This window comes from Podarcis erhardii, assembly GCF_964252035.2.
Source record: "Podarcis erhardii genome assembly, chromosome: 3".
In the NCBI taxonomy this organism is placed as follows: domain Eukaryota; kingdom Metazoa; phylum Chordata; class Lepidosauria; order Squamata; family Lacertidae; genus Podarcis; species Podarcis erhardii.
Window position 1 is genome coordinate 121,209,894 of NC_138507.1, and position 24,507 is coordinate 121,234,400.

The 24,507-nt window shown below is 45.2% G+C and overlaps 1 long non-coding RNA gene across 3 annotated transcripts in view; it reads right to left on the reverse strand.

The window, feature by feature from the left end:
* LOC309338078 overlaps positions 1-23,973 on the reverse strand; it is a 102,117-nt gene extending 78,144 nt beyond the window's left edge. Inside the window, exons 1-3 of one of the 3 annotated variants that reach the window (XR_014154676.1) lie at positions 22,466-23,973; positions 22,038-22,171; positions 20,731-21,410 (exon numbers count right to left, since the gene is read on the reverse strand). This is a non-coding gene — a long non-coding RNA (uncharacterized lncRNA). Of the gene's footprint in view, positions 1-20,730; positions 21,411-22,037 lie in introns of those variants that run through there. The other 2 variants (XR_014154675.1, XR_014154677.1) reach the window with 2 other exon arrangements.
* Positions 23,974-24,507: the final 534 nt, after the last annotated feature.

The following is a 24,507-nucleotide window of genomic DNA, read 5'->3' on the forward strand; positions in this document are numbered from 1 at the left end:
ACACCGGGTACCACCTGACCTTCCTACGCCTCAGGCCGTCACTGTGGCAGTGAGTTCCGCAGTGTGTGCTCTGCATGACAAAGGGCTTTCTTCAATCTGTCCTGAATCTTCAGCGCCAGTGGATGTCTGCAAGTTCTAGTTGAGGGGGAATTCTCCCTCTTCTGAAAAAGAGCCCTGTGGGGACTGAATATCATTATCATTTTTAATTTGTATACCACCTTTCTATCTTACAATACTCAAGGCGGTTTACAAGCTGAAGAAACAAAAAATGTACATCTTATAACAATCTAATGCAATACAAAAATGTGATAATAAAACATAACTTTAAAATAGGCCATCAAAAGAGTAACATTCAACAATCATTAGAATAGTATAAAATAACAATATCAACATATAAAAATTAAACAGAAATCCACTCAACAGTTGCAATAATATCTAAACTACAATCAATAATACAACGGCAAGCCACAGTACATAAAACAATACGATACACATTGAGAAGCAGAAAGTGAGGCAAGGCAGGTGGAAGGAGGCCTTGCCTAATGGAGTCTCTCCCTCATATGCTCTGTGGGCCCAGAATGCTGGGTGCTGGGGGGGGGCGGCGGGTGGGAATGGAATGGAGTACCCTGGGATCAGGCAAATCTGGTTGGCTGGTACCCTGAACCATAGCTGTCAACTTACAGATTTGAAAATAAGGGACCAGCAGCCTCGAAAATAAGGGATCAGCAGCCAAAATAAGGGATTTTAGTCAACCAGCAGCCAAACGAAGCCTCAAGCGGTGGTTCCCACAGCGCAGCAACCCGACAAAGGGGATGCAGCAAGGAAAACCACCGTCACCTCTCCGCTGGGAAGCGCTGAGCAAAGGCGAGTCCCCAGGCAACACAGCTGATTTGATCGGCACAAGGCATGCAAGCTCCACCCCCCCAGTCATTTTTAGACTCCTTATTGGGTGAGCAACGCAGCCAAGCAACACAGTTGGAGCCTCCCTCCTCCCTGGCTGGCAGGGAGGGAGGGAGGGAGAGGAGCTGCTTCCTTTGAAACCCGGGAAATTTAGGGGACATCATCAATAAGGGACAGCAGCGGGACACGGCGCTGGGATAAGGGACTGTCCCGCCAAATAAGGGACGCTTGACAGCTATGCCCTGAGCAGGACCACTCAACAAGGCAACCTTCTCTTTCTTGTTTTTCTGTTGCATTTTATAGTGTTTTACTGATACATCTAGGAAATGTTGCTTGCAAGGTGGGTAAGAAATCTAACAGTTGGAGTAATGGTAGTAGAAATAAATGTCATGAAATAAAAGTATTATTATTATTATTATTTGCATGCATACCCCATGTTTCTTCCAAGGAGTTCAGAGGGGCAGGCATAGTTCTCATCCTCCTCTCTTCACAACAACCTTGGGAGGTAGGTTTAGCTGAGAGGCAGTGACTGGCCCAAGCTCACCCAAGGAGCTTCATGGCTGAACGGGAATTCGAACCCTGCTCTGCCAAGTCGCAGTCCAGCACTCTAACCACGACGCCACAAGGGGAGGCTCTTTGAAGGCATTTTACTACTCTAAATACAAGGAGTGATAGGTAAAATCTATAAGAGAATGATTACAAATAAGAAACAGACAACTCAACTTATTCAAAAGATGTGGAGTAAAGAAGAACAAGTTAGCGAAGCAATGGTTGAAAGGAGAATGAAAGGAATAGATGAGATTAAAGTAAGCAAATTTAGAGAGCTGGAATTAAAATTCTTTCTAAAATGATACAGAACTCCGGCCCAGTTTCCTAATATGGTAGCAGGATTGAATTCTAACTGTTGGCACTGTAAACAAGTCAAGGGATGGTTTTCCCATATGTACTGGGAATGCCCAGAGGTAAAGGAATTCTGGAATAAAACCCTAAAGGTTATTAATGAAATTTTTAAAGGGAAGCTTTCAATAGACTTTGATTTCATGACAATGGGTATAATTGGAAACATGGCTATAGAGAAAGGGGACCAGTTTACCTTCAGAGCTATGATATTATGGGAAAGGCAATGATAGATTTAGGTTGGAAAGATAGAGAAAAATGGACAGTAGAGGCATGGGATAGTTATTTGTTTGAACCTGTGGGTTAAACCACAGAGTCTAGGACTTGCCGATCAGAAGGTTGGCGGTTCGAATCCCACAACGAGGTGAGCTCCCGTTGCTCGGTCCCTTCTCCTGCCCACCTAGCAGTTTGAAAGCACGTCAAAGTGCAAGTAGATCAATGGGTACCACTCCGGCGGGAAGGTAAACGGCGTTTACGTGTGCTGCTCTGGTTCACCAGAAGCAGCTTAGTCATGCTGGCCACATGACCCGGAAGCTGTACGCCGGCTCCCTCGGTCAACAAAGCGAGATGAGCACCGCAACCCCAGAGTTGGCCACGACTGGACCTAATGGTCAGGGGTCCCTTTACCCCTTTACCTTTATTCAGTCAGACATTGTCTCAGTTATGTCACAGGAAACAATGTGGAAGGTCAAGTCCAGCACGATAAGGAACAGATGGAACCCCTATCTTCAATGGATAAAAACTACTGGAATAAAAGACATTTGGTGGAAACTAAAGACGCTATGCCGGTGGCTGAGGATAATTGTTTGAACCCTTCCAATGGATATGGGGGGTGGGGGTGGGAAGGGAGGGAAAGGAAAAAACTGTATGGGAAATTTAAAAATTGGAAGGAGATAATATAATGTATGTAAAAATCCAGAACTTGAATAATAATAAAAACTACTCTAAATACATAATAATAGCATCATAGAATTGTAGAGCTGGGAGTCCAAGGGTTAGCGAATCCCAACTAAAGCATCCAATCTAAACTAAAGCAATAATAATAATAATAATAATAATAATAATAATAATAATAATTTATTTATAACCCACCCATCTGGCTGGGTTTCCCCAGCCACTCTGGGCGGCTTCCAGCAAAATATTAAAATACAATAATTCATTACTTTGCTGTAAGAGTGAAGCATGTGATCCTACAATTCGATGTGCCCTGGCTTATCTGATCTTTGCAAAAAAAACCCCGAAGAGTCCTATCAGCCAGATTGTCCGTTGGGCTGCAGAGCGATCAAGCAGAAAAGATTGACCGGATAGCAGTGCAAAATTGGCAGCCGGAGCATCTGAGCAGCAGGAAGCATGGCCTGGAAACGGCGGCGGTTGCGCACAGATGCCCTCCGCAATTCTCTTGTCTGCCCACGGTTCACTGCCCCGACCTCTGGCCTCCATTTGCCCTTTTGTACTTTAATAACTGGCTGGATCCGAGTGCAGGGATTACGGTCACTTAGGGCTTGGTTATATTCCTGTGCGTGGCCATGTGTGAACCAGCCAGGCTGGCCACGTTTGCCGCGCTCTCCTTCCAGGCGGCAGGCTCTGCCGCTTCAGATGGCAGAGATGGTGAGGCTTTTAAAGACACAGGCACCATCTCCCCCAATATGGACCAGCCTGAAGGTTGCCAAGCGAGGCTGTGCTCAGGGCCGGACCAAGACATTTTGCCGCCCGAGGCAAAACAGAAAATGGCACCCCAACTCCTCATCCACCCCCCTGCCTCTGCTTCCTCTGCCAACCTCCCAGTGCCTCCGCCTTCTCTGCCACCGCCTGAGGCAACTGTAGGCGGCCTGCGGAGGCAGAGGTAGCCCATCCAATTTTGCCGCCCGAGGTGCAACAGAATGGTGCCACAAAGGGCTTTAAAGGTCAACCAGCACCTTGAACCTGACCCTATACTCCACCGGAAGCCAGTGCAACTGGTAAAGCACTGGGTGAAAGTGCTCCCAGGGCAGGGACCACCATGAGGAGCCTCGCTGCATCATTCTGCACCCGCTGGAGTTTGTGGGACAGCTTCAAGGGCAGCCCCGCGTAGAGCGAGTTACAGTAGTCAAACCTGGAGGTGACTGTTGCATGGATCACTGTGGCCAGATCAGGGCGGGAAAGGTAAGGGACCAACTGCTTGATGCGGCGAAGGTGGAAAAATGTCGCCTTGGCTGTTGCTGTAACTTGCACCTCCATGGAAACCAAGCATTATCTACTCTGACTGGCAGCTGCTGTCTGGGATTTCAGACAGGTAGTATGTCCTAGCCCTGCCTGGAGATGTTGCCAGGGACATAGCTGTCAACTTACAGATTTGAAAATAAGGGATCAGCAGCCAAAATAAGGGATTTTCAGGGCACAGGTATGTTCACCTTCTGAGCCCCTCCGAGCCAAAGGCAGAAAGCCCGGCCAGCAGCCAAACGAAGCCTCAAGTGGTGGTTCCCACAGCGCAGCAACCCGGCAAAGGGGATGCAGCAAGGAAAACCACCGTCACCTCTCTGCTGGGAAGCGCTGAGCAAAGGCGAGTCCCCAGGCAACGCGGCTGATTTGATCGGCACAAGGCATGCAAGCTCCACCCCCCAGGTATTCTTAGACTCCTTATTGGGTGAGCAACGCAGCCAAGCAACACAGTTGGAGCCTCCCTCCTCCCTGGCCGGCAGGGAGGGAGGGAGGGAGGGAGAGGAGCTGCTTCCTTTGAAACCCGGGAAATTTAAGGGACATCATCAATAAGGGACAGCAGCGGGACACGGCCCTGGGATAAGGGACTGTCCCGCCAAATAAGGGATGGTTGACAGCTATGGCCAGGGACCGGCGACCCTTCTGCATGCAAGGCAGCTAAGCCACGGCGCTTCCCCATTCTGCAGTCTTGAGCTGCAAAGAGAAAAAGTGAAATGTGTACCTCTGTGTGTGTGTGCAAAACTACCCTTAGGTCTTTAGAAATGCTGCTTCTTGCCCAGACAGCCTTCGCTTGTTTGCTCTATGCTGCAGTTCTTCTGTAAGATCTTTCATGTGCCTGATGCCAGTAGCATGCCGGGGGATTTTTGGCAACGGGAAGCCAGAAAGGGGTTGAAATTCCAAACCTTTTATTTTATTATTATTGTAGTAGTCAGGGAGTTGTAAATGAATAAACGTCTGATAAGGGCAATGGATAAAAGTCACCAAGGAACCGAGGAGGCATTTTGCAGGAGGGGGTTGCAAGCATGTCGCCCAGAGCCCTGCTCTTTGCCACCGTCTAGGCTGGTGCAGTGCAAAAAACGGGGAGGGCAAGACCCACACAAAACTTTCCAGCAGACCTAAAAGCATTATCAATTCCACTTGGGGAAGGGCAATATCTTAGCCTTAGTGTAGACCTTGGATCTTAAAAAGTAGAGACAACAAAGGTCTGTATAGTCAACTATGGTTTTCCCAGTAGTGATGTATGGAAGTGAGAGCTGGACCATAAAGAAGGCTGATCGCTGAAGAACTAATGCTTTTGAGTTATGGTGCTGGAGGAGACTCTTGAGAGTCCCGTGGACTGCAAGAAGATCCAACCGATCCATTCTGAAGGAAATCAGCCCTGAGTGCTCACTGGAAGGACGGATCCTGAAGCTGAGGCTCCAAGACTTTGGCCACCTCATGAGAAGAGAAGACTCCCTGGAAAAGACCCTGATGTTGGGAAAGATGGAGGGCACAAGGAGAAGGGGACGACAGAGGACGAGATGGTGGGACAGTGTTCTCGAAGCTACCAGCATGAGTTTGACCAAACTGCGGGAGGCAGTGGAAGACAGGAGGGCCTGGCGTGCTCTGGTCCAGGGGGTCACAAAGAGGCAGACACGACTAAACGACTAAACAACAACAACAGACCATGGATAGGCAAACTAAGGCCCGGAGGCCAGATCCGGCCCAATCGACTTCTAAATCCGGCCAGCAGACGGTCCAGGAATCAGTGTGTTTTTACATGAGTAGAATGTGTGCTTTTATTTAAAATGCACCTCTGGGTTATTTGTGGGGCATAGGAATTCATTCATTTATTTTTTTTCTTGGCCTTTTCAAAAGCACCAATCTGCCAAACTTCAATGCACATCACTAAATTTCTTTCACATCCTGGCTTTTTGGAAACCTGCCTCCTCCCCTTTAATTTAAATTGTTTTATGCTCCCCCCCCCACCAATTTATTAATGTGGTGCTGATCAGTTGCATGTGTACACATGTGGTCTCCCCTTCCCGGATAACGTTCTGTTTTGTGGTTTTGAAAGAGCAGCTGTCAAGAGGTGTTTTGGAACAGGAGATTGCCCTCTGTGTTCATGTGCTGTCTCCCAGATGAGGGAAGGGGAGTGGGCAAGCCAGAGTCATGCGGAGAATTGGTTGAGAGCATTGAGATGGGTGTTGGCGGCAGCAGGTATCTGAGCCGCCTGGAAGACAAAGCAAAAACCCTGCAGGACCAGTTCGGGTTCTCCTAGAAACTCTGTTTGCATTGAAAAAGTCAACACCGGGAGAATGCGCTGATTAAGTGATAGCGGGGAGCATGTGCAGAACTACGTGCCAAAAAAAAAGGGCTGGCATCTTTCTGTTATCCTCAACGCAGCATGTTTGGCTAACCAACTTGAAATAATGTCATGGGCCCACGGCAGAGTCATAAGAATGTGGGAAGAGTCTTCTGGGTCAGGCCCGTGGCCCGTCTAGGCCAGTATCCTGTTCTCACAGAAGAAAACCAGATGTCCCAAAGAGAAGTGTTAAGTTGTGGGCGAACATATCAGATGACACAGCGATTCTTCAGACAGCTCTTGTTTATTCACAGGCCAGAACAGAATTGAAGGGTTCAGCCAGCCTGCTTATATAGAGCTCCACTACAACGCGACAGTAACAACTTTCTGTAACTATCCAATCACTTTCAATTCCTTATTTGCATATGCGGACCTGAGTGAAAACTATCTACAGTATCCCCTGCTGGCCCAGGGTGAGGACTTCAGTACATAACAAGAAGCCCCCGCAAGCCGGACCTGAGCACAAGACCAGCACTCTCTCTCCCCCACCCTGTGGTTTCCAGCAATTTGAAAGGGTTGGGAACCTCTGGCTTGTGAGCCAGTTTTGACCCATGAGGCCATTTCCCCCAAGCCACATACACCTATCTATCAGTTGACGTCACTTGGAAAGGAGATGGGCTTCAATTCTGCGTTGGCTATGCAGGGTTTGACACCAGGCTTGTGTAAGAGTTAAATCCTGCTCAGTTTGACTGTGTGAACCAATTATCTGCTGGGAAGTGACTCACCTAGTCCTGCATTTTGTCCTTTCAGTGGCCAGCCAGTTGCTCATTATGGGTAACTCGCAACGGGACCCAAGCACGAGAGCCTGCTCCCTTCTTGTGGTTTCCAGCAGCTGGTATTCAGAATCATTTCGACCTCTGGCTGCGGAGGCAGAGCACATCCGTCATGGCTCCTCCATCAATTTACCTAATCCGCTTTTAAAGCCCTCTAAGTTGGTGGCTGTTATGTCAAAGGCTTGGAAACGATGCCTTATGAGGAACGGCTAAGGGAGCTGGGCATGTTTAGCCTGGAGAAGAGGAGGTTAAGGGGTGATATGATAGCCATGTTCAAATATATAAAAGGATGTCACATAGAGGAGGGAGAAAGGTTGTTTTCTGCTGCTCCAGAGAAGCGGACACGGAGCAATGGTTCCAAACTACAAGAAAAAAGATTCCACCTAAACATTAGGAAGAACTTCCTGACAGTAAGAGCTGTTCGACAGTGGAATTTGCTGCCAAGGAGTGTGGTGGAGTCTCCTTCTTTGGAGGTCTTTAAGCAGAGGCTTGACAACCATATGTCAGGAGTGCTCTGATGGTGTTTCCTGCTTGGCAGGGGGTTGGACTCGATGGCCCTTGTGGTCTCTTCCAACTCTATGATTCTATGATTCTATTCTATGTACTGAAGTTCTCACCCTGGGTCAGCAGGGGGATACTGTTTTCACTCAGGTCCGCATATGCAAATAAGGAATTGAAAGTGACGTTCACTGATTGGATAGTTACAGAAAGTTGTTACTGTTGCTTTGTAGTTGAGCTCTATATATGCAGTTACAGATAGGTAGCCGTGTTGGTCTGCCATAGTCAAAACAAAACAAATTCCTTCCAGTAGCACCTTAAAGACCAACTAAGTCAGTTCTTGGTATGAGCTTTCGTGTGCATGCACACTTCTTCAGATACCACTTCTTCAGATATATATGCAGGTCAGCTGAACCCTTCAGTTCAGTTCAGTTCTGGCCTGTGAATAAACAAGAGCTGTCTGAAGAATCACTGTGTCATTTGATATGTTCACCCACAACCTAACAGTGGCCCTCACTGCCTCCTGTGGCAGGGAGTTCCACAGTTTAACTCTGTGATGCATGAAGATTTATCTGACTTGGCTCTTCCAACCTTCAACTTCATTGAATGTCCGCTAGTTCCAGCGTCAGCAGAGCAGCGTAATGTTTTTGCCAGGCTTTCCTCTTCACACGTATCACCTTGATTTGCTTAAAACGTATGTTCCGAGATCCCTCCATAGGTTTAGAGAACAAGCCCCTTCCCCAGATGTGGCTTTTGCAGCAGTCGAGGGAGGAAATCCATATCCCATGCGGCCGGCCACACAGCTTCTGGGTGCAAGATTCATAGAATCATAGAATCATAGAGTTGGAAGAGACCACAAGGGCCATCGAGTCCAACCCCCTGCCAAGCAGGAAACACCATCAGAGCACTCCTGACATATGGTTGTCAAGCCTCTGCTTAAAGACCTCCAAAGAAGGAGACTCCACCACACTCCTTGGCAGCAAATTCCACTGTCGAACAGCTCTTACTGTCAGGAAGTTCTTCCTAATGTTTAGGTGGAATCTTCTTTCTTGTAGTTTGGAGCCATTGCTCCGTGTCTGCTCGCATGGCTCCATTTGGCCCTCCTGTCTGCACACAATTGTGCATTGTGCGCAGGAAGCAAAAAGAAGGAGGAATCATCACATGTTCTGATTTACAAGAAGATCATTGTGTCATATGTATGTTATTGGGGTGGCAAGTATTTTAAAAACACACAAACACAGAACCCTCATTGTGCCCAAAGTTAGACAAAAAACAACCACCTTCCAAGCACATTAAGATCTATATTTCTCAAAACAAAAACAAAAAAATTAATGGGGAAATGTGTCATGCTGTACCAGGCAAAAGAAAATGCCTGCTATTTTCCATGCTTCCAAATGATGCCTTATCATATGTTTTTTTTAAAAAAAGGAATTGGACAAATTCATAGAGGTGGAGAGGGCTGTCATGGCTACTGGCCATAATGGCTAAGTCCTGCCCTCCGCAGTTATAGGCGGCAGTGCTTCTGAATCTCAGTTGCTGGAAGCCACAGGAGGGGAGAGGTCTGACTTGTGCTCAAATCCTGGTAGCAAATTTCCCATGGGGTCATCTGTTTGGCCACTGTGAGAGCAGGATGCTGGACTAGATGGGCCACTGGCTTGATCTAGTGGGCTTTTCATATAATAATAATATAATAATAATTTATTACAGTGGTACCTCGCAAGACGAAATTAATTCGTTCTGCGATTTTTTTCGTCTTGCGATTTTTTTCGTCTTGCGAAGCACGGATTTTGGAAAAGCTTCAAAAATCACCGAAGTCTTCAAAAACCTCAAAAAAGGCTACCACACCGCGTGCTATGAGTTGCTCCTCGAAGTCAAGTCGCAACTGCACCCCCTGAATGCACGGTTTTAAGAAAAAGGAAACAAACTTGCACGACAAAGGAAACAAACTTGCAAGACGTTTCCGTCTTGCAAAGCAAGCCCATAGGGAAATCCGTCTTGCGAAGCAACTCAAAAAATGAAAAACTCTTTCGTCTTGCGAGTTTTTCGTCTTACGAGACATTCGTCTTGCGAGGTACCACTGTATTTATATCCCGCCCATCTGGCTGGGCTTCCCCAGCCACTCTGGGCGGCTTCCAACATAATATTAAAACACAGTAATGCATCAAACATTAAAAACAGGGCTGCCTTCAGATGTCTTCTAAAAGTCTGGTAGTTGTTCTTCTCTTTGACATCTGATGGGAGGGCGTTCCACAGGGCAGGTGCCACCACCGAGAAGGCCCTCTGCCCGGTTCCCTATAATGTGGCTTCTCACAGGGAGGGAACCACCAGAAGGCCCTTGGAGCTGGACCTCAGTGTCCGGGTAGAACAATGGGGGTGGAGACGCTCCTTCAGATATACTGGACCAAGGCCGTTTGGGGCTTTCAGGGTCAGTACCAACACTTTGAATTGTGCTCAGAAATATGTACCTATTTCTTTGTTGTCGTGAGACATAACAATGGGATGCTAGTGTGTGTGTTTGTGTGTACAGGGGCATAGCTAGGGTGCAGTTCCAACTGAATTTGGACCTGCCAAGGAAAATAAAGAATTTATTCATGTATGCTACAACAGCGGCAAGAGTCTTGATAGCACAAGGATGGAAGAATGAGGAAACCCCGACAAAGGAACAGTGGCAAGAGAAATTGATGAACTATGCAGAATTGGCTAAACTGACATACAAACTGCGAGATAAGGACAACTGTGACTTTAAAGAAGAATGGGAACTTTTTACAAAGTACTTAAAAAGACAACGAAATGAATTGGACTCCTTGGCAGGTTTTGAATAAACATAAACAAATTTAGTGATTGGTAACATGGCAGATAGATAATATAAGGATTGAAATAATTTTATAATATGCAGAGAGTGACGTGTGCTGAGAAATCAGAGAGAGGAGCTGAGGGTAGTCTCGGAGGGGAGAGGGGGGAGGGGGGTTGATGGGGAATGGGGAAAAAGGGGGGAAATGATGAATATGATATCTTTTGATATACTGTACAGTGGTACCTCGGGATACGAACAGGATCTGTTCCGGAGCCCCGTTCGCATCCTGAACAGAACGTAAGATGTGTCTGTGCGTGCGCGGCTCGCATTTTGCCGCTTCTGCGCATGCGCGTGATGTCATTTTGAGTGTCTCCGCATGCGTGAGCGGCAAAACCCGAAAGTAATGTGCTCCGTTACTTCCAAGTTGCCGCAGAGCGCAACCTAAAAGCACTCAACCTGAAGCACATTCAACCCGAGGTATGACTGTACTGTTATGTGGAAATTGTCAATAAAAAAGAAAGAAAAGAAACTTGGTCCAAACCGAACGCAGGTGAGATGGCAACATTGTGCCTGCCATGTGGCCGGGGCGGCAATGATGAAAGCCCACTTCTCTGCCTCCTTGCATCCACACATTGCTGTCCAGCAAAAATTCTTTAATGGACTTCTGTCATCTGTCCAAGAGTGTGTTGCTCTCACACTGCCGGAGGCACGTTAGGGACAAAATTGCTCCGATTCAGACAGATTCAGATGCCAGCAAGTCCAAGGTCTGCTCTATCTATACTGGATCAGTTCAGATTATTGCAGTCTGAGGATGTGGACAGTGTGGCTGGCCACCCTGACCCATTCATGGCTTCTTGATTTATACAATATGCTCCAGTAAGTTGCGGAATTCAGACTCTTTGGTGGGTGGGTGAGTCACAGAATTTGGGTTATTGCGACTTTAAATAAAGGCACGTTCCGGCTGCCTATATTGAGATTTTAGCAAGGTCACAGATTAGGAAACAGCACAGAGGGAGGAGGAAGGGGCTGTGTGTTGGAACTTATCTCTGAAGGCAGCCTTCCCCTATCTGAGCCTTGCAACAGTTTTTGTGTTTTGCAGTCAGTGCTTCTGCAGGAAGGAACAGGACCTTGGCTGCAATGGCCCTGAGGCAGTAGAATTGCCTTCCAATTGAGGTTTTGAGCTGGTCCTTTCAGATTTCTAGAAGGGAGTTTCAGCTACTGAGTGTTAATTACATTTTCTTGGCCACTTTCACTGAGGTTGTGTGTGTTATGTTTGGTGGCTGTTGTTGTTGTTTTTTAAAAAAACCTGTTCTGTGGTTTAGTTGCTATAATCTTTTCCGTAAGCCGCCTGGGGCTTTGGAAAGGCTGGATATAAATGGAATTAAATGCATAAGCGCTGTGCATTTACTCCAATTGCCCCATCAAATCCTTGGCTGCGGTCCTTTGGTGACAGCGCAAATGGCTCCGCTTTTGCTTATTGTACTTGGCACCCACCCATGTCGGCTCGACCGAGTCTGGAGCATGCCTCTTCTGTGTGAAAACACCCCTTGTGTACAAAGCAGAGGTTAACAGATAATCCCTCGGTGGCCGCTGACTCTAGCAGGAACCGGCCTGAATCCTCTTGGGTCCAGAGCAGTCAAAATGCACGTACTCGCCTTGCAAGAGTGACACAACCATGAGCAAGTCGGCTGTAAATTTCCCAGATTCCTTATCCTGGTGTGATTCACTTACATTGCCCATACTAGCCCTGGAGGTATGTCACAACATCCGCAACCGTTACAGAAAACCTCCATGCCTTGCGCTCTGTGCATGGAAGGAACCTGCGCGCACACACACACACACACACACACACACACACAGGCAAAATCTGCGGTGCTTCTTCCTCTTAGTCACGAGAGGGTGTCGTTATCCTGAATCAGCAAAAAAGGGGAGGGGGCCGCTTAGGATGTCATCACCGCTACCAACTTGAAGACAGCTCTGGTCGATCATTTATGAACATGGGGCTTGCATGTCAGCTGGCAATAGCAATGTAACATGAGATCTCTTGCACTCTCTCTCCAAATGCACTGCTGGACAGTTTGCAAAATGGTTTCTGAATCAGAGGCATAAGCATAGAAGGAATAAGGAGAGGGGTACAAGGTCCGTATAGTTAAAACTATGGTTTTCCCAGATGTGATGTATGGAAGTGAGAGCTGGACCATAAAGAAGGCTGATTGCCAAAGACTTGATGTTTTTGAATTCTGGTGCTGGAGGAGACTCTTGAGAGTCCCATGGACTGCAGGAAGATCAAACCTCTCCATTCTGACGAAAATCAGCCCCGAGTGCTCACTGGAAGGACAGATCCTGAAGCTGAGGCTCTAAGACTTTGGCCACCTCATGAGAAGACTCCTTGGAAAAGACCCTGATGTTGGGAAAGATGGAGGGCACAAGGAAAAGGGGATGACAGAGGACGAGATGGTTGGACGGTGTCCTTGAAGCTACCAGCATGAGTTTGACCAAACTGCGGGAGGCAGTAGAAGACAGGAGGGCCTGGTGTGCTCTGGCCCATGGGGCCACGAAGAGTCGGACATGACTAAACAACTAAACAACAACAACACATTATTTCTTGCTTTGCTCTTCTCATTGCATAAGCAGGAGTAACAATCCCTGGCTTAGTGTTACATCCAAACTGGGGATTGTGGTTTGATTCCCTCCAAACAAACCATGCTATGAAACCAGAATTTGTTCTTGGCTTAGTGGCGTCTGAGTGAAGCAAACCACCATCTTGGGGTGGTGGTGGTGAACAACAGTTCATTTCAGCCTTTGCTAACCTGATGCCCTCCAGATCTTTGGACTAGAACTCCACCTCAGCCCCAGTCAGCATGGGCGTTGTGGTCTAAGCTATCCGGAGGGCATCAGGTTGAAAAAAGCTGGTTGGTTTATGGCAACATGTGAATCCAGCTGTTGTGTCCAGATGCTGCCTGGAATAAGAAGTGCTTTGCCCACAGTTGGGGACCACTCATGTACATCTCAAAGGCGGAAGTTCAGAGTTATATGCCCATTTGTAAGAAGAGCCTGCTGGATCAGGCCAATGGCCAGGATCCTGTTCTCACAGTGGCCAACCAGATGCCTGTGGGAAGCCCACAAGCTGGCATCTGTGGCCCAGTTGCGGCAAATACTCAGTGCTGGTGCTGACCTTTGAAGTCCTAAACGGCCTCGGCCCTGTAGACCTGAAGGAGCATCTCCAGCCCCATCATTCATCCTGGACACTGAGGTCCAGCTCCAAGGATCTTCTGGCAGTTCCCTCACTGCAAGAAGTAAAGTTACAGGGAACTAGGCAGAGGGACTTCTCAGTGGTAGCACCTGCCCTGTGGAACACCCTCCCATCAGATGTTAAGGAGATAAAGAACCATACAACTTTTAGAAGACATATGAAGACGTTTGAGGTTTTATTGTGTTTTTACTATTTTGTTGGGAGCTGTCCAGTGTGGCTGGGGCAACCCAGTCAGATGGGCAGCATATAAATAATAAAACTGTCATTCTAATTCTTCAGTAAAGGTAAAGGGACCCCTGACCATTATGTCCAGTCGCGGACAACTCTGGGGTTGCGGTGCTCATCTCGCTTTACTGGCCGAGGGAGCTGGTGTACAGCTTCCGGGTCATGTGGCCAGCATGACTAAGCCGCTTCTGGCAAACCAGAGCAGCACACGGAAACGCCGTTTACCTTCCCACCGGAGTGGTACCTATTTATCTACTTGCACTGCGTGCTTTTGAAATGCTAGATTGGCAGGAGCAGGGACCGAGCAACAGGAGCTCACCCCATCGTGTGGATTCAAACTGCCAACCTTCTGATCAGCAAGCCCTAGGCTCTGTGGTTCAGACCACAGTGCCACCGCGTCCCTTTTTAATTCTTTAGTAGGATTTTAGTCTTCTCTTGCAATCAACAGGGTTCTTTGCTGTGCAGCAGAGATTCTTCCGAAGCAGGCAGAAAATATTAGGAGGAGGAAAGAAGACTGGAAGTGTAGCATTCCAGAAAGAGAGCCAGGGGAAATGGTCAAAGTCGCGGAGACAAGGTTTCACTACTGCTTTTGCTCCAGAACGAAAGAGGGATTGGGAAGGGGGTTCATTTTTCACTCCGCTCCTGCTAGCGATCTGATGAAAGGAATGCAGGAGGTTCCTAGGCTGTAGGGAAGGGACTCCATCCAACAGCCGAGGCTGCAGCGTTTTTTTTGAAATCCAAGACTCGTTGTCTTTGTGTGTGTGTTTATGAAACTGTGTCAGTGGCTGTGGGTTAATTTAGCCTCCGGAGAGAGATCAATTTAGCATGTGGCAAACAAATGTCCCCAAGCGAGAACCGCAAGGGAAGATTTGGGAAGGAGGCCAGGAAACTGGGGGTGGGGGGGACTCTGATTGCTCAAGCTGGGAGAGCAAAAGGAGGAGAAGATATGGGAGGAGGAGGAAGTGAGAGGGAGGTGGAAGCAACTTCACCCTTGCGCTGCCAGCCTCAAATTGAAGCCGGAGCATAATTTTGCACGGGCTATCCCACGTTCAGCCAAAATGGCTAGAATTTGAAGGTATGGAAGGATAGGGGTTGTTTTTTTCCTTGAAGGAGGAAGGAAACATGCTCTAGCCCTGTGTAATCCTCAACATGCCACAGCGACAGAACCCTGTACAGCACATGCGTTCCCCTGAGTCCACCCAGACTGAAGAAAACACAGGCCAGAGGGTGGCCACATGCAAAAACAAAACACGACAACCGCCAAGAAACCCTCGTTGGAAAGATTGTGCAAGTGCCGCCTTCTGTATACTGAGCAGGGCAGTTTCCAGAAAATAATAGTGCAACTGAAGGGGGAAATCAGGCCCCAGGAGTAACATACAGGGCACTGCAGAGGCATGGAAGGATATGTGGTGATGCTGGCAATGATTAATCGTTAACATTTTTAGGGAGGATTTTCCAGATTAATATATTATCTTCTCTTCTCTCCCCCCCGCCCCAATATACAAGATGTTGTTTTCATTGATTTATAACGAATTTTTGGAAGTGCCTTAAGAGCCTTTGGATAAAGCAGGCTTGAAATCCTTGAATGAAAAAAGTTTGATGTGTTCTACCATCCAACCCCTTCTTCCATCACGGAATCCTCAGACACCTCAGATCCAGGCATTGCCTAGACTGGGACCTGCTTAACTTCAGCAAAGTGAATATCGCCTGCTCTCAGAACTTGGAACATCTAAATGTATTTTTCTTAATAACAAATTGAGGTTTTTCTATATCGCCCCTAGCCATACGGTCACAGGGCGGCGGCGGCGTTCGACATTTTAAAACACATCAACACACATTTCTAAAATCAGTTAAAGAAGGAACGCAAACTAGAATCAGCAGAAACTGAGATAACACAAGATAACAATTAAAAAAATAATAATAATGATTGAATACTGTGATATTCTAAATGAAATAATGTGATTTGTTTTAACTGGTTTCTAATACAGTGGTACCTCAGGTTACATACGCTTCAGGTTACATATGCTTCAGGTTACACACACTTCAGGTTACAGACTCCGCTAACCCAGAAATAGTGCTTCTGGTTAAGAACTTTGCTTCAGGATAAGAACTGAAATCGTGCTCCAGCGGCGCAGCGGCAGCAGCAGGAGGCCCCATTAGCTAAAGTGGTGCTTCAGGTTAAGAACAGTTTCAGGTTAAGAATGGACCTCCAGAACAAATTAAGTACTTAACACGAGGTACCACTGTGCTGTGTTACTGAATAGTTTCACACTGCTCTGACAAATGGCATTTGCCCTGGCAAATGGCATGGTGAGGCGGAGGTGGTTACCTGACCTCCTGACAGGTGAGCTGCTGCTGTTTCCCAGAAGGGGAAGGGGCCAGGCAGCGTGGAGGGTGGTACAGTGGAAACGCATCACTAGGAGTGCTGGGTTGGCTCTGCTGGAGTGTTTGCACCATGCTGACCTCACCTCTTATGGTCAACGCCAGTGACCCACCTGCCCGGAGGTCCGGTAAGGGTCTCCATCCTGCCATGTCATCTGCCATTGCCTTATGGCGAAAAGGAGGCAAGAAATCTAATACTAATTATAAAAAGCCCCATGGAATTCCAAGTATTCCATGATGGCAGGTGATAAAGAGCACCAGGTATCAGCTTGCCTAGAGGCTTAGTGATGACAGACAGCATAGAAGAGCATTGCAGGTTGACATGGCTGAATGCTGTTGTCCCAGATGTTCTGCCTGGATTTGTGAGGTTCTGCAAGTATAGAACAGTATTCCTGCCCCCCGAATAGAAGCAGGTGGCTGTGCCACTACTAGAAAATGCACAGAAAATACTAGAAAATATCACAGATGTTCACCTCATCCTCATCAGGAAACTAAAATGCCACATAAATGTACTTTCTGCGAATATTCAACATTTTAAGAGGAGAGAGGAGTAATATTTGAACTGCAGAAATGGACTTTTGGTCAAAGACACAAGTTATACCCCTAAGATTTGAACTTTGGCTGACAATCCAGCCATGTAATGCTCAACTACGGTATGTCTTCTTCTTCTTCTTCTTCTTCGCTGACATTTAAAGGCAAAACTGAAAGTTTTTTCTAAATCCTTATGGCTAAATAAGTACGTTGTTTATAAGCAAAGCCACACCTTTAATTGGAAGGGAAAGAATGATCTGATATAAATATATTGGCAAGGAGAACTGGAATTTTATTACATATTGGAGCAGTTGGTTTTAATCAGAACATGTCTTCAGAAAATTCGCTCTCCTGATTTTGCCTCTTTACGTGCTTGTGCTGAATCTTTTCAGGGATTCTTGTAACCTATTTGGCTGCATTGTTATTGTTGTGAGAAATAACATTTTAGTTTAATCTGTTCAATACAAATTTTTCAAAAATTACGAATCACATCACCAAAAAAATGAGGACCATACAGGTCAGGTTCTTGTGCCTGAAATAACTTTCCTAGAAAGGGAATATGAGAAACTGTAGTACATAATGGTGACAGGAGACAAAAGATATACTTTATTGACAAATTTAAAACTATTCTATCATGGGGTCTGAATGGCACCCACCTGAGAGCTCTTAAATAGCTGGTCTTTTAACGAAAATATGTAACATTGCATGGAAAGTTCATTTTTTAAAAAGGAATTAGTTTCAGTTTACCAGCTCCAAAAGGGAATTAGTTCTAGTTTGAATTAGATTCACAATTCACTCATGTAGTCCTTGACTTTCCTCCACCAAGACTTAAGAATTTTACCAGCGGCTCTGCAAAGGTTTAAAAGATACTTTAAAAATCAAAGAAAATATCAAAACACACAGTGTTTTATTCTTCCCAACAGTTATGATATTTAAGTTTAAACAGCAGCGTGACTAACGGCCACAATCAAACAGAGAGTAAAGTGCAACAAAACACTTATACAGTGTGTAAAAATCATTGAATTAAAATTGAATTAACTTAAAAATTGCCCAGAATTCTACCGCGAAAAGAACTTAATTCATGTTCTGTTCATCTGGAAATTATAGGAACTACTTTCAGCGCCAAATTTAGGGTGGTGCAGGTGGTTCAACTAAACAGGGTGTCAAGCCGAGGGGGGGGGGCAAAACTATGACATAGCGCACTTGAGAGCATGCTCAGAATGGAAGGCGAGAGGAGGAAGGGCATTGTTTGACTACGAAACTCGCTGCCCCAGGCGGCAGTGATGGCCACCAACTTGAATGGCTTTAAAAGAGGAATGGATAAATTGATGGGGGACAAGGCTAAGTTCTATCTGTACTGTCCAAGGCAGGGGTCGTCAACCTGCATCCCATGGGCCGCAAGCGGCTCATGGGGACAGTTTAACTGGCCCACGAGCTGCCCCCGAACCAAGCCGCCTGCTTGGCAAGTCCCCGCGTGCTGTGCTAAACCGGCGCGGTGCATATGCTACAACAGCAGCAAGAATACTTATTGCAAAGTACTGGGAGACACAAGATCTACCCACCCGGGAAGAATGGCAGATGAAGGTGATGGACTACATGGAACTGGCGGAAATGACTGGCAGAATCCGAGATCAGGGAGAAGAGTCGGTGGAAGAAGATTGGAAGAAATTTAAAGTTTACTTACAGAAACGTTGTAAAATTAAGGAATGTTAGAAGGATGCTGGAATGAAGTTTTGGGGTTTTAGCAGAAATGTTATAAAGGACTAAGTAAAAATGGATTGTTAATTGGTGAAAGAAGAGAATGTAAAATTATAGTATATTAAGATAAATTATTAGGATAAAAACAAAGATGGAAAGGATTTGCTGAAATATCTAACTGAACTAGAATACAAAAAAGGGAGGTGTGAGGAGGTCAAGGAAACAAGCAAATGAAAGATAAGTTATGGGAAGGTTTGATTTGGTTTTTTAATTGTTTGTATTTTTCTGTTGTATTTTTTGTTTGTTTTTACTTATTATGATGTATTGTCTTGTTTTTTGTTTAATTTGGTGTTTTTTCTTTTTTTCCTTTTGTAACCTTTAAAACTTTAATAAATATTATTTAAAAATAAATAAATAAATAAACCGGCGCGGTGCAGGGCCTCACTTCTGTGGTGCCGAAAATCGTGTCTGCACATGCCAAGACACTGGAAATCGCATGTGCACGCTCACGTGCGCACATGATCCAGCTCATGGAGAGGTCTCCACGGGACTTGACCGGCCCAGGCAGGTAAAACCTTGCCGACCCCTGGTCCAAGGTAATACAGTCATACCTCAGGTTGAATGTGCTTTAGGTTGAGGGCTTTCGGGTTGTGCTCCGCGGCAACCTGGAAGTAACGGAGCGTGTTACTTCTGGGTTTCGCCGCTCACGCAGACGCTCAAAATGACATCATGTGCATGGGCGGAAGCGGCAAAACGCAACCCGTGCACGCGCAGATGCGCCTTACGTTGTATTCACGATGCGAACGGGGCTCAATTTTTGGGAATCAAAAGCAGGGAGAGTGCTCTTGCACTCAGATTGTGCTTGCAGGATTCCTGTGGGCCTCTGGTTGGCCACTGTGAGAATACTGGAGGATACTGGACTAGGTAACAACAACAACAACAACAAATTATTTATACCCCTCCCATCTGGCTAGGTTTTCCCGGCCACTCTGGGCGGCTAGGTGAGCCTTTTAAATGTCACAAAGCAGTAGAATAACAATAATTTTGAAGAGATCTCTTCAGGGAACATGAAGTTGATGATCAGAACCGAACTTAGGCTAGCTTTCTCCAACCTGGGCTCCTCAAGAGGTTTTAGACATTGGAACAGTCTCCCTTGGAAGGTGGTGGAAGAACTTTCTGGCGGCAAGAGCTGTTCAACAGGGGAACAGTCTCCCTTGGGAGGTTGTAGACTCTCCTTCCTTGGAGGTTTTTAAGCAGAGGTTGGATGGCCATCTGCCATGGATGCTGAGATTCCTGCATTGCAGGGGGTTGGACGAGAAGACCCTTCGGATACCTTCCAACTCTATAGTTCTACATTTCTATGATTGTATGACTACAGTTCCCATCTGCCCCACACACAGGGCTGATGGGAGTTGTAGTCTAAAGTATCTGTGGTGCACCGGCATAAGGAAGGCCTAGGCCAATATTCAGCATTCACGAGCAAAGCTAGGAGGAAGCGTGGGTTGTGATTAATGCTTAGAAATGTGAATTCTTCCATCTAAATATGGCTCAGTTCACTGACATCATCTGAAAGTCGGCTATATGTTTACAGATCCCTTTTCCAGCTTCCCTTAATAGGTTTCCAGTGCTGTCTCTTTAAGGGGAGAAAACTTCTCTCTGCTGGCTTCCATGTGGGCGTTTTGGTTTTTTTTTTTTTTTACAGCAGAGAGAGCCAAGCCAAACAACCCAGATCCTCTCCCTCCCTCCCTCATCACGTTTATATATCCAGCCTGCTGAGACTGGATCTTTCTGGCTCAGAAAATATTTGGCAGCTGTGGAGAGTTTAAAAAAAGAAAAGAAAAGAGGCCGTGTGGGTTTGGTTCCTATTCCTCTTGTTACCACAATGGTGGTGAAAGTTCTCAAGACACATTATAGAATGCTTTCCTTGGAAAGAAAAAAAAAACCACCTGAAAAACAAAACACGAGGCTTTTGCAAAAAGAAAGAGCAGCTCCAAGAGTGTTTAGAAGACAGAAGCTCTAACGGCATCCGCTCCTCTGTTGCACAGTCCGGTGCATTTTGTTTGAATTACCTTGTCTACAGAATACGGCTCAAACCTATTTAATTGCACAAACTATGCAAGCTGCCATCCTTCATGGGGTAACAAGGAATACTGTTTCAGTGTATCTGAAGAAGTGTGCATGCACACGAAAGCTCATACCAATAACTAACTTAGTTGGTCTCTAAGGTGCTGGAAGGAATTTTATTTTATTTCGACTACTGCAGACCAACACGGCTACCTACCTGTAACAAGGAATACAGTGGTACCTCGGGTTACATACGCTTCAGGTTACAGATTCTGCTAACCCAGAAATAGTGCTTCAGGTTAAGAACTTTGCTTCAGAATGAGAACAGAAATCGTGCTCTGGCGGCACGGCAGCAGGAGGAGGCCCCATTAGCTTAAGTGGTGCTTCAGGTTAAGAACAGTTTCAGGTTAAGAACGGACCTCCGGAACGAAATAAGTACTTAACCTGAGGTACCACTGTACTGCAGTTAATGTACGTGAAGATGTCTGAGAACTTAAGAAAAGTGTTGTCTTTGAATTAGCATTGTTGAAAGAGAGTAGCTTTGTACACACCATATATTTAAAGCACATTTAAAGCACACCCCAAAGAATAATGGGAACTGTAGTTTCCCCCTCACAGAGGTAGAATTCTAAGCACTATTAACAAACTGAAATTCCTAGGATTCTTGCAGGCGGAGGTGCTTTCAATGTATGGTGTGTATGCAACCAATGTGCCACAAAGTCATTCTTTTCAAAAACCTGGGTTAACATCTTTGGCCAGCTATAAAATGCATTTGGGTACCACTGGCAAAGCATTGCCACCTGGTTTAACTTACCTTGCAGGGTTCTTGGAATGGTAAAATACTCCTCTGAGCTCCTGGAATGAAGAGTAGAGTATAAAATCCTTACTTTATATTATTTAAAGAAGTTTGCATGACTGGTTCACAGATGTATGTATACCAGTCCACTGAATGTATGAATTGCCTTAACTGATAAATATTGCGCGGTGAACCGATATTGGGCAATCTTAAAAGTTTTATCTAGCAGACGGCTATAATGCTTCTTAAGCATTTTCCAGAGGTCTCTGGATGGCCGCAATGGAAGAAGGGTGATGGAGAAATGGGCCTTAGCATCTGATGCAGCCTGGCACTTCTTAAGCTAGGCTTTCATCGGACAATCGGGCATAGCAGGAGATCTCCCTTGCGAAATCCCCGCTAGGGCACCATGTGTCAAGGTTCCAGACATCAGTGGGGAATGGAAGCAGGGCCGGCCCACCCATGAAGCAAGGTGAGACCACTGCCTCAGGTAGCAGGATTCACAGGGGCAGCAAATCTAGCCTCCGAGGAATGCACTGCTGCGGGTGCACACCTTGGAGGCCAGATCTGTCATGCCGCCTCTACAACAGCCTTTTGGTGAATACCCTTATTTCTGCTTTTCCCCCAGGATAATCTTTATTGGTTTTTTAATTACATACTATACATACACATATTACATTACATTTTACATTTATACTTGCTCCTAGGAGCTGACTTCCCTCCTTCCGTCTTCTGGCTTTTTTATATCGTCTCTCAATTTTTCGCATTGTCTGTCTCCATTTTGTATATTGTTGTTCTTCTTCCACATTTGTCCATAAAATGTCTGTAAACAAATAAATCTTTCTATATATACAATTCTGGTTGTCTGTCTATATTCATTTACAACTACTGTTAGTTACATTTGTCACATTATATATTTTACTTCTTACTGTTATTATTGTCCAGTAAAATTCTTTGTATTTCCCATTATGAGGTTTATTTCGCTTCTACTGGTTTCACTATTTCACCTTATCTTTCCTATATATGACATAAATTTTCCCCATTCTTTTTGAAATGTTTCATTGCCCTGTTGTTGAATTTTCCCCGTTAATTTGGCTATTTCTGCATATTCCATTACCTTCTGCTGCCACTCTTCTACTATTGGCAATTGTTGCTGTTTCCAAACCTGGGCCAATAATAACCTTGCCGCTGTTGTTGTATATAGGAACAATTTCTGAATACCCTTATTCCTGATGAAGTTCTTCACTCACCCCTTCTTCCCTGACAAGAGAAATTCAGTGCTGTGAGTCCAACAGCATGATGAGCGCAGAGGATAAACCTGCAGAATAAGCCCAAGTGAGACAGTCCTAATTACTAGGGCATGTCATTCATATATCATGATTAATTTGCAAAGGGTGTTACCCTTTTTATTTTCATTCATTACAATAAGCCTTTGAAGTAAATTTCAGCTATTCCCATTTTACAGGAGGGAAAACAGAAGCAGAGGATGTCTTGCTGTACAAACACCCCATTCTCTAATGCTATGCCAGGGACTAGTATTTTGACAATCCGAAGCTGGTAAACATAAACTTTGATATGGTGACACTGGAACGCTAAATGAACACTGATCTGTGCTGAATGTGTAGTTAAGTGAAATAAAATGACATTTAAGGCTTCTAAGTGTAAATTCAAGTGGGTTATTCCCCTGTTTAAAGCACTCTCGTTAGCTGAAGTTAAAGAGGAGGGTGGCCGCCAGTATTTCACGTTCCAGTACATCTGCTTTGCAAAAAGCATAACACGCTGGCCAAATAGTACAAATAGAAAACCGTGATCCAGAACATTCTGTCTGTCCAACAGAACACACTCCATCCCGCATGAATTTATAACTTGGCATTTTTGAATGAAATATGGAGGGCTTTCCATCCATCATGTGTTTATGGAAGGGCGCCCGAGGGTGTTTTGAAGATGCTGCAAACAGCAGTTATGTAACTGGCTGCAGCTACAACCACTCTTAAACGCCTCTTGCACTTTAAATAAAAAGGTGGTTGTTACATGCAGGAGTGTGAGCTGGGGAAACCATGGAGCATGAACAAGACCAACAAAAATGGATTGCCACCCCTCACTTGTTTTGTCCGGCAGCTAAAAAACAGTGCTAAAAATAATGAATTATATCCACCCATAAAACAGTACGTTTACTGACAAAATGGGAATTCCAATCTGCTAATAGAGAATGAGGGACAGGGAGCAATTTTACATCAGTTAAAGCAGAGTATTTACCCAGAACTTTCAGCATGGAATTCAGTAGATTTTCATCCACTGATTTTATTGTTTTCTACCTTTTTTATTTAAAAAGCAATTTTATTGTCATTAGTATGCTTTTATCTTGCTGCTCTTGCTTTGCTTTCGTAAGCCATTCGAAATGCCTATGGCTGGAGGATGCTGTGTACATTTCTTAATTATGGTTGGGGAAGAAATTCAATTCAGTTTGCATTTAGAGGCAAGCATACAAAATCCGCCCTTTCTGGGGAAAAAAAAATGCAAACCAAAGCACAGCACAGCAATCCTTTGAAATTTTGCACTATAGTTCTCCTCTGGTCACGTAATGTGTACAAAAATTCATGTACTAGGGTAGCATGTGTGTAAAAAGACATATTTCAGTGAAAGTAACATTAAAAAAATGCACTGTATTATTAAAAAAATGATTTGCAAAAAATATTATTCATTTCTATACTGGTTTATATTTTTAAGAAAAAATCTCAAAACGGTTTACACTTTAAAACATCAAATAAAACAATCCAGAATAAAACATGACTGAAGAAAGTCTAAAGTATAAAAATGTATATATTAGGCAAAATTGCATACAAATGTGTCTATTAGGAGGAATTTGCACTAAAATGCTGGTATCTTTCTTTCTTTTTCTCTCTCTTTCTTTCCTGCAAACTGGTGTGGAAATACAGAGAATTGGGTTTAAAGTTGGCAAAATGAGGATGTAAAATTGACAGGTTTGTCCATGCTTATTCTTCATGAACTAACCAATCTCACACTGACATCACACTTGTGTTGCTGATCATTTGCAAGCAAATCCCATTGAGCTTAATGGAGTTTCTTCCATGATTGCAGTCTGTGGAAGCAAGTGTGGTATTCTCACGCAGCAAAATGCAAAAGAAACAACTGCTTAGA